Below are 10,542 nucleotides of genomic sequence, written 5' to 3' on the forward strand. Positions count from 1 at the left end.
GATACGCCCGGGCCCCTGCTTGGGAAACGCCAGCACTACGAGCATCAGGGCTGAGAACTGGCAGCTCCAGCAGTGCCAGGCCAACGGCATCCCAGCCCAGCACGCCAGATCCACACCAGGCTCCCCCCGGGGCCAACAGGCCGAACCGGAGCTTCCAGGCTCCCTTCCCTCCCCCAGCCCGGCCAGAGGAGCAACCTGCAGCTCCCGCAGCAAGGCCCTGCCGGATGCCAGCAGAGCCCCAGACAGCAACGCCGAGCCCCACCCCTCCATAGGGCCGTGGCCGCACCCGACCCAGCCACCAGGGACGGGGAAAGAACTGACGACACCAGCCAGCCTTCTCCCTGCCGGGACCCAGCCTAACGCCTTGGCCACCACCCAGAGGGCTGGAGGGTCGGTAGCAGAGACACATCCTTAGAGACCCACATGGACTCCGGCCCATCGACAGGAGGCAGGTGATGAGAAGATGTCTCTCTGCAGCATCCCCAGAGACGGACGCACAGGGCGGCTACGACCAACAGCCCCTGAAGGCTGAGCCGTGGCCTCTGCCGCCACGGAGCAAGGAGCCGGGAGCGCGCCCTGCCGGCACAGACATCAGCTAAGTGACTTACTGCAGGGTTCTCGTCGGTTGGGGTGTGGGGGGGCCCTAGGCTCCCGCAGCGACTCAGGGGCTTGTGAGCTAGGGCAGGTAGCTAAAGGGTCTGGGCAGGGGGCTGTAGGTCAGGAGGCAGATGGGGACAAGGGCTGGGTGAGAAAAAGGGGTGTGTGGGCGGGGGCAAGGATGTGAGGAAGGGGATGTGGGCGGGGGCCACACCTCGACCAGCCACAACGGAGCTAAAGCTCTTACCTGCATCTTCACTAGGAGCAGGTTTCGCTGACCCACATTAGATCCACCTGACCTAAACCCCAGCCCGTGTCTTAGTCCAGGCACAGCGCCGGTGTCCTCCTCAGTGCCTGGCACAGCTCGGTCAGGTGATAAATTGACAGCTCAGGCTGGCGCTCAGATCCCAGCTGGAAAGCAGGGGAAACATTCTGTGCTCCCAAGTGCACCAAACGCCACAGCCGCCCGCCCGCCCGTCAGCTGAGGGGACGAAAGGCTTTCGCCAACATTCATTAATGAAGCTTCACGCCCCTTGGCAGGAGTGGGAGCATCCAGAGCCTTGTGCTGCTGACCGGGAAACTGAGGCACAAAGGCAAAATGACTCAACCGAGATCACACAGTGACTCTGGGAATCTGACATTTCTTTGTGCCAGACAAAGGCACAACCCCTTCCATGCAAAACAGCGACTAACCTGGGAAGGGAAGCAGCGTGTGTGACCATCAGAGCATCCCCCGTTTAGTTTGGCTACTAAGGAACACAGCCTTAACCCCCTGTTCATATGTTACAGTCCATGCAGCTTCCATTCTTATCAAGGGCACGAAGCCCTGTCGGAGGCAGTGGGGGCTGCCCGGCAAACCGTGAAGCCGGTAGCGCTCGGGCAGCTGTTTCGTGTGGCTGGGAGGGAGGAGGGGGAATGCGGGGCGCTCAAGGGAGAGGGCGGAGTTGGGGCGGGGACTTTGCGGGAGGGGCGGGGTTGGGGCGGGGACTTTGGGGGAGGGGTGGAGTATGTACAAAGGGGACACTGACCTGCACTGTAAAGCTCTTAGCGATCTATGGATGAAAAGTGCTATATCACAGCATATCCTTTTCTCTTCCTCCCCGTTGTGAGCCCCAGCTACTGCCATGAAGACCCCTGTGTTCCAGAAAGAGCGTCCACCAGATGCTTCCCGAGTGACCTACTCAGGGTGCCACTTGCCCCCATCCGGCCAGGAGGTAAATATCAGAGTGTGGCCGACCTACCGGGTTGACCAAAACAATCGCTTGCCCTTTATCCACAAACCTGATGATTCTCAGACCCAGTTTTTGGTCTCCACCAACCGTCCCGCTTGGTAGCAGAGTTTTAGTAGCAGAGGCTGTAGTGAGGACTCGCTGGGCTAAGATCATGCTAAAAACACTGTGGAACATTCATATATCAACCTAAAGGAACAGAGTGCATGGTGGGATATGTTGGCCTTGCCTATCTTTATCATGTGTGCAACTTGCTGGGGGATAGGGTGACCAGACAGCAAATGTGAAACATCGGGACTGACCCTATAAACCTATGTAAGAAAAAGACCCAAAAATTGGGACTGTCCCTATAAAATCGGGACATCTGGTCACCCTACTGGGGGAGGGAGTGGGGGTTGTTTGCAAATTAGCAAATAACCAAACAACAATAGTCACTCCCCGAATTAACGAGGTTTGGCTAGACAGTGACTAAGGGGCAGATGGCGCTAGGTGCCGCTGTTGGCTAATGGTAATATCTGTAGCAGTGAGACCTTTCTGTATTTCCACAGGGCTGGGCTAGCAAGGACTTGGCCCTGCAGGCAGCAGGTAGGTGCTTTGGCAGAGCTGGGGCAGGGAGGAGGGAGCAGAATTGGACTGGCAGGGGATACTCCAACCTCGGACAGAGGTGCATTGGCAGAGCGGGTGGGAGCTGTGCTGGAGTAGCTGGGAGCGTGGCAGGCCATGCTCATGGTGTATGGACCGGTCCGTGTGGGGGGACCACAGATTGCAATAGCACAAGATGTTGCAGGTCCGATTGAGATGTGTTGTCAGAGCTGGGGGAGGCAAGTGCCCATAGCAGCAGCCCCGCAGCATCGTGCCTGGGCCCAGGCAGCTCTGTCAGCCTCCTGCGTTCAAGAGACCCGATTTCACTCCAAAGAGGAGAGCATTTCCGGAACAAGGGCCTTCGTTCCCAGCACGCTCACAGTAACTGCCCTGGCCGCATGGCTGCCTGCCATGAGCAGAGTCTGGGTGTGACGCTGCATTTCTTAAGGGAACCTGCCTCACAGCTCTCTCTCTGTTCACAGAGTGACACTCGCACAGGGGAAGGACCCGGAAGGAAGTCTGCCTTGATACGGTTTGCGTCCAAGTTGCGGGGCAGACACAGCAGGAGCTGACCACATCCCCAGCTTCACACTCCCCATTCTTATAGCACCGCCGGGTCCTTCGTTAAGGTCAGACGTCGGCAGCCGAAAAGGAGCTTTACATCTTCTATCACAAGATCTCATTCAAACAGGAAAACAACGAAAGGCAGAAGGCAAACTTTGAGCTCTCTTTGAATTCCTCCTGGTGGTTTGACGCAAAGCAGTCACACTGAAGGCAACAATTCTCCATTCTTCAGTAGGGGCCCAATCCTGTGACGTGCTGAGGGCACTTAACGGCACTCAGGAACCTTTCAGGATCAGGCCCCATAATTCCATATGCCAGGCTGTTATTATCGTGTAACATTTATACCGCATTGGTGCCTAGAGACCAGCCAGGCCTGGGGCCAGTTGTGCTGGGGACTCCAACAGACAGAGCTAGTGTCTTCCTAGATGCAAACCACACATGCCCATGGGCTGAAATCAGAGCACATGGAAAAAGCTAACGTTAACGTGGTATCAAAGCATCACTCCAACTAGTAGAGACATTGTCTACACCCAGTGGTCTCTGGTACCCATTTGTGATACACTGCATGCACAGAAGGGAAGAAGGGAGGTTAGTTCTGTGGGACAGTGAAGAACAGAGGAGATATGTGGATTTTTTTCATGAATTGTCTATTTGATTGCAATCATGAAATCTGCCACATGGATGCAAGGAGTTAACTCAGTCCTAGGTGGTTTTGTTGTGCGGGGGGTCCTCACAGTGTTTTTGTTTTGTTTTCTTGTTCGGCTCGGCAGCGCTCGAGGGTTTGGGTTTTTTTGTTTTTATGTTGTTGTTGTTGTTGTTTCGGCCGGGCAGCGCGGGGGGGTTTTCGGCGGCACGACACTGGGAGGGTTGGGGCTTTGGGTGGCCCGGCCCGGCCCAGTGCTCCGGAGTTTTGGGCGGCCAGGCCCGGCCCGGCGGTCCAGGGGTTTGGGCAGCCTGGCGCAACGGTAGGGGGCGGGGGTTGGGGCGGCCCGGCATGGCGCTCAGGGGCGGGCGGGGGTTTGGGCGGCGTGGCGCTGGCGGGTGGACGGGGGTTTGAGCGGCCCGGTGCGGCGCCTGGGGGGGGGTGCAAGTGTTTTGGCGGCCCGGCGCGGCGCTGGGGGGGGCGCGGGGGTTTCGGCAAACCAGCGAGGTGCTTGGGGGGGACGGGGCTTTGGGCGACCCGGTGCAACGCTCGGGGGGGTGGGGGTTTGTGCGGCGAGCTGCTCGGGGGGGCGGCGGGGGGTTGAGCGGCCCGGTGCAGCAGCTGGGGGAGGGGCAGGGGGTTTGGGCGGCCCGGCGTGGCGCTGCGGGTGGGACACGGGGGTTTGGGCAACCCAGCGAGGCGCTCGGGGGGGGCGGGGGTTTGGCCGGCCCAGCGCAACACTCGGGGGGAGCGGGGGTTTGTGTGGCGAGCTGCTCGGGTGGGGGCGGGGGTTTGGGGGGCCCGGCCTGGCGCTCGGGGGGGGGGAGCGGGGGTTTCGGCGGGCTGACGCTCGGGGGGGGGCGGGGGTTTTGTGGGGCCCGGGCTCGGGGAGGGGAGTGGGGGTTAAGGCGGCCCGGCGTGGCACTCGGGGGGGTGTTGGGCGGCGTGGCACATGGGGGGGCTGGGTTTGGGCAGCCCAGCGCAGTGCTGGGAGGTGTTACGACAGGGCGGCGCTCTTCTTTTTTGCCTGGGGCGGCAAAAAAGTTCGAGCCGGCCCTGCCTGAAGCTCACAGAGAAGCAGGGTCTGCAGAGAAAGAGACTGTTAGTGGCCCCAGAAGAGCTGAGGTACCAGGGCTAAGTCGGGCCTACCTAATTCTGGAGGGAAATTGTCTACATGGTAAGTTAGTGCACAGCAAGTTAGCGTGCTCTAGATTCACACCCTGGCTTGCTGTGCACTAACTCGCCCTGTGGACAAGCCCTGAGAGAGGTGCAGCTCATCCCTGAACCGGGACGGGAACAAACTATCAACTTCCACCCTTTCAGTTTACGGACACTGGTCCAAAATTTTCCATTGCAAGATTTTTCCTGTTGAGAGAAAATGGCCTTTTTGTAGCAAAAAAATCCATTTTCACCTGCACTGTTTGGGGGGGTGTAGCAATGTGGGACTCACCCCTGCGGCACCTCCTGCTGGTCATCTCAGGGAATTACCTCGCCAGCCTCTGGAGCGCCCTCTGCAAGCCAGTGATCCGCCTTACCGCTGGCCCCGTGTCCCTCCCAGACCCCGGTGCCCTTTTATCTGGGGTGCTGCCCCCTGGCAATGCCCCCACACTCTGCCTCTGGGTCTCCCCTCTCTGGGGAACCCCCAACCCTCTAATCCCCACCTTGCCTCACTCTGGGCTACTGCCAGTCACCCACTAGCCCCCGCGCCCTGGGGCGGGCTGCAGTGTCAGCCACTCATCATAGGCAAGGTCAGGTCTGGACCTGCTGCCTCTCTCTGCAACCCAGTGCCTCTATGGGGCCTTGGATAATGTTACCATACGTCCGTTTTGGCCCGGACATGTCCGGCGTTTTGGTAATCAAACCCTCGTCTGGGGGGAATTTCCAAAAAGCCGAACGTGTCCGGGAAAAATACTCCCAGCTTTGCCGGCATCCCTGGCTTACCCTAGAGCAGGCTCCGGCGACTGCTGCTGCTCCCTGACTCCTCAGCTCTGTGCAGCTGAAGAGCGGAGATGCCCGAGTGCTACCGGCTTCACGGTTTGCCGGGCAGCCCCCAGACCTCCAGACCCTGCCCCCGGCCGGGCGCTTCCCCTCGCGGACTCCGGCTGCACTGGGGAAGTGCCCGGCCGGGGGCACAGTGGGTCTGGAGGTCTGGGGGCTGCCCAGCAAACCGTGAAGCCGGTAGCACTCGGGCAGCTGTTTCGTGTGGCTGGGAGGGAGGAGGGGGAATGCGGGGCACTCAAAGGAGGGGGCGGAGTTGGGGCAGGGACTTGCGGGAGGGGTGGAGTTGGGGAGGGGAAGGAGCGGGGCCAGAGCCCCGTGGAGTATCCTCTTTTTTAAAACCTTAAGTAGGGTAACCTAGGCTTACCATATTTTGTGCCTCCAAATGGAGCACAGTCCACGGGGTCCCGGCCCCGCCCCCAGTCCCGCCCACGCCCCCACCCCAACTCCGCCCCCTCCCCAAAGTCTCCGCCCCCTCCCCTGCTTCCCGCGAATATTTGATTCGCGGGAAGCCTGAAGCAGGTAAGGGGGAGTGTGGGGGGAGAAGGCGCGGCCCAGGCTGGTCCCCCGGCGGCTCCAGCCTGGGTCGCCTCGGGCCCTGGGGTGCCGGCCCCGGCCCCTGGCCGACCACCCCCGGCCCGCCCAGCACTGCCGACCCCCGGCGGCCCGGCACACCCCCCCGCGACCCCGGACCGGCGCCCGGCCCCCCGGCTCCCGGCCCCGCGACCCCGGACCGGCTCCCGGCACCGCGGGCCCGGACCGGCTCCCAGACCCCGGACCGGCTCCCCGCCTGGCCCCGTGCCCAGCCCGGCCCGGCACTGCGACCCTGGCCCGGCACTGCGACCCTGGACCCCGGCCCGGAACCATGCCCCCGGCCCCGCAACCCCGGCCCGGCCCCGCACCAGCCCCGGCCAAAGAGGCCCCGGCCGAGCCCTCCCTCCCTCCCGATTTTCCCGGACATGCCCGGCTTTTGGGGATTTCCCCCGGAAGGGGATTTGAGCCCCCAAAAGCCGGACATGTCCGGGAAAATCCGGACGTATGGTAACCCTAGATAACCCTAGCCTTGGACAAGGCCCTGCAGTCTGGGGAGTTGTCAGCATGGAGCTCCCCAGCCCCTCTGGCCTTTCCCCAGCCCTGCCTCACTCTAGGCACCTCTAGGTAGGACCCCTCCCTGGAGGCAGATAGAGTCTGTCTGCTCCTGGCCCACGGTCCTCTTATAAGGGCAGGCTGTCTCTGGTATACTCCTGCATTTCTCATCCAAGCGCTGGCTTCTCTTGAGAGCCTGCTGCTCTCGGCAGGTGCCGTGTGAGATTATGACGCTAGCAGACCAGGTGCCATCTCATGCCAAGGTCCCCCTGTCTCTGCCGAAAACAGCCAAATACAGAGCTGGAAACAGTCTTGCTCCCCTGTGTATTAGTGTTGTTAAAACAGTTATTTGAATTATAAGAATGTGTTTAGCGTTTAGACTGCATTAAATGCATGTGAGTTGCTGCAGCTTTAATCTAATGTATAACATCTGTATCCTATATGGCAAGGTAGTATTTGAGCAGTTATATTGTAAGCCTCTGTAACTGTATAAATCACCCGACTGGAGAGAGAGATTAACTCGTGTGATGGACGGATCTGCAACTGAAGGTGTTACATCCTGCTTAGCAAGAAAGGCCCATGGACACCAGATGGACTATTGTGGAACATTAAAAAGGACAAAAGACTTTGTTGCTCTGCTCTTCCCCCCCCCCCTCCCCAATGAAGATGAGTCATGCAATTGGATTCCTCACATCAGTAGAGTTTGCAGCTCAGAGCACATGAGAGGAGGATAAAACCCCTAACAAGGAGGCGCTGATTATCTTTGTGCTGCTTGGAGTCTGGGGGGCAAGGTTTGTTAGGCATAAGCAAGAGATCCCCAGTTGCTTAGTCATATAGGACATATAGAGTTTGCTTATTAGAGACTTCTATTACCTTTTGAAACTTATGATTGTAACTCATTTGTGCGTGTATGTTTACCTGCTTTAACCTTGTAAATAACCCTCTAGTTTCCTTTTCCTATTAATAAATCCCTATATAGTTTATTATAGGATTGTCTACAAACGTTGTCTTTGGTATGAGATTTAAGGTACAATTGACATGGGGAAAGTGACTGATCCTTTGGGACTGGGATTAGCCTGAATATTGCTGCGTCTGACGAAGTGGGTATTCACCCACGAAAGCTTATGCTCCAATACATCTGTTAGTCTTAAAGGTACAACAGGACTCTCTGTTGCTTTTTACGGAATGTCGCTGTGATTCTTGGTGTAAGGGACCATCTATCACAAGGGTGGCTCATCTGTGTGGCAAGACAGACTGGAGTACCCACGGGGACTGTCTGTGACTCCATGGTTAGGCTTTTTTAGCGCCTGAGGAGTTTGCACTTGATGATTGGTTGGTGAAATCTAAGTGGAGACCTCACAGCCAGTTTGGGGTTTGTGCCCTGGGGTTGGTACACACACTCTTGGGGCCCGGCAGGCAGCATGACAGAGATTAGCTGTAGGGGTACCAGTTTACAGAGGTGCTGAGACAGGTTTTCTAACCTTAACAGTAGATGGGGCTGTGACCGCAGCATGGCTCAGCCCAGGCATTCGAGCACCACTAGTCAGCCTGGCTTCAAAACCATGAGATTTTTTTCCTAAAGTTACACCTGTCTCCCATCCCCGTAGTGTTGGAGCATCCCCCAGTCTCTACAGTATTTACCCTCACAGCACCTCTTGCGGCAGGGCTGGTATCCCCATTGGACAGCTGGGGAGCTGAGGCTGAGAGAGACTAAGGCCCAGACGCTCAAAGGCGTTTAGACTCAATGGAAATTAGGTCCCACAGGGAGTCTGCGGCAGCGCAGGGGCCTGAAGCCGGTCTCCCTGTGTCCCAGGCTGGAGCGCTGACCTAGGCCCATCGCCGCTGTCTTTTATTTGCCTTCTGCTTTTTGAACCTCGAGGGGTCACGTTTCAAAGAAAAACGACAGCCGAGAGTCCCCTGGGATCACAAGAGTCTGGGTCCTGGGACTTTAAGCAAAAACACCAAAATCATGAGCTGCCCGTGCTGTGACACTGGTTTTGTAAACTAATAGACCCTTTTGGTGATGTCTTCAGTTGGATTCTCACCTAAGCTTTGCCCCTGTTACGATCCCGCGTCCCAGCGATGTTCTTACACTACGTCATTGCACGGCTGCCCCGGGGATCTTCTTTAAAGGGTTAAAAAAGCCATTGCCACTTTGAGCTGAACCGCCCCCTTCATTGCTTGGCTGCAGGGCTGTGCGCCACAAACCCTGCCGGTGCCCGTCCCCCTGCAGCCTTGTCTGCACTATTGCTACCGTAACCCACGGTCACATGGTGTCTCTGTCCCCCTTTAGTGGCCAGGCCACAGACAGCGGTTTGCGTCCCCTCCAGCGCTTGGGTTCACACAGCTGGTCCTTTAACATGAGCAGTGGCCGATCCTGCTTTTAGAGCCAGAGTCTCAAGTCCCTACCAATGGTGCCCCGTCCATTACATTGGCACTGCTCTGATCTACCTCTCTCGGACGTCAGCTGTGGACGCTGTTTTAAGCGCCCGATCCATGATACCTGCTCTGAGCAGGGACAGCTAACACGGTGTCTAAAAAAAGCCAGCAGCCCACCTACCCTCAAGCTCCCACGGCCGCTATGACCCATGGGGCTGGCCCGGTGCTGGTGCTGGTGGGAAGTGTTTGCAAACTTTCCCTGGCTTAGACAGAGTTAAGGAAGTTCAGAAACCAGGATCCTGACATGAACGTAAATCCCGACCCATTGCGACTTAAACACACTCCTTGCAAAAACGTATTGGTGACTGGGGGAGCGGAAAAGCCCCAGACAGCTCGTGCCCTCACAGCTAACGGCTGGTGCATACGGACCACAAAGGCAGCAGGCCCGGAAAGAATTTGTACCACCAGTGTCAGAGGTCATTGCCTCTGGGAGGCAGCAATGCCAGCAGATGCGCTGTATTTACACAGGCAGTCACTAGAGGGCGCTGGCGCCATTGTATTGTTGCCTTGAACCTGTTGCCCAAAGCACCTTGCGCTTAGGCTGAGATTCATTTTTACCATTGCCACAGGCTGGGTCCTGCCATTTGGGCCCTGTGCTGCATCGGGGCCGTGCGGGGCTGTGATGACTGTGATGCCAGAAGCAAACCCCTCCCACACAGCCTGGCACGCAGCCCGCTCCCTGCACCATCCAGCTGCCCACAGTGCCCCTCTGCAGACCAGCGGGTACAGCCAGGACCCTGTCCCTCCCCCACACTAGGTGGGGGCTGTCTACTACGTCCATGTGCCTCTAGGGGAACAATCTGCTGCCATAAGCCATTGTTCCTGGGAGCCTCCTCCTCCAGGAGAGGCCAGTGGGCAGCTAGTGACCCCGTGCTGGAGGAACTGAACTGGCCGGTGGCGGCAATGCTGCGGAGAGGCAGGGATGGGGCTCTCAGAGTCTGCTGCTCTGCTGGTCAGTCTCTCCAGGGGAGCAGAGCCGTGGACTGGGGACCTGGCTAGCAGGGGCGTAGCCAGGTTCTAGGAGCAGGGGGAGCGAACACACACAAAACGGCGCCACCCGCTGCCAAATGCTTCAAGATGCTCAGAGAGAAGCATACGTACAAAGTACTATCATGAAGGACCCGTGTCATGTCCTTGTAAGTGCCCCCTGCTGGCCACCCGCTAACATTGCTGCGAGGGGCATTCCAGCCTCTGAACTCTTTATCCCTGGGATAAAGAACAGAATCCAGCCACTGCCCCAATCTCGGGATCCCTGGGCCCACCCTTAGGGCACAGACTTTGGTGCATGTTGGAAGCTCCTATCCAGCTACCTAGTCCCTCTGGTTGCATCCCTGACCCCTCTGAGTTCCTGATATTTAAACAGACCTCTCTCCCAGAACTGCAAAAGGTGTGATGCGTCAGACT

Source organism: Malaclemys terrapin, chromosome 18 (genome assembly GCF_027887155.1).
Source record: "Malaclemys terrapin pileata isolate rMalTer1 chromosome 18, rMalTer1.hap1, whole genome shotgun sequence".
NCBI lineage: Eukaryota > Metazoa > Chordata > Testudines > Emydidae > Malaclemys > Malaclemys terrapin.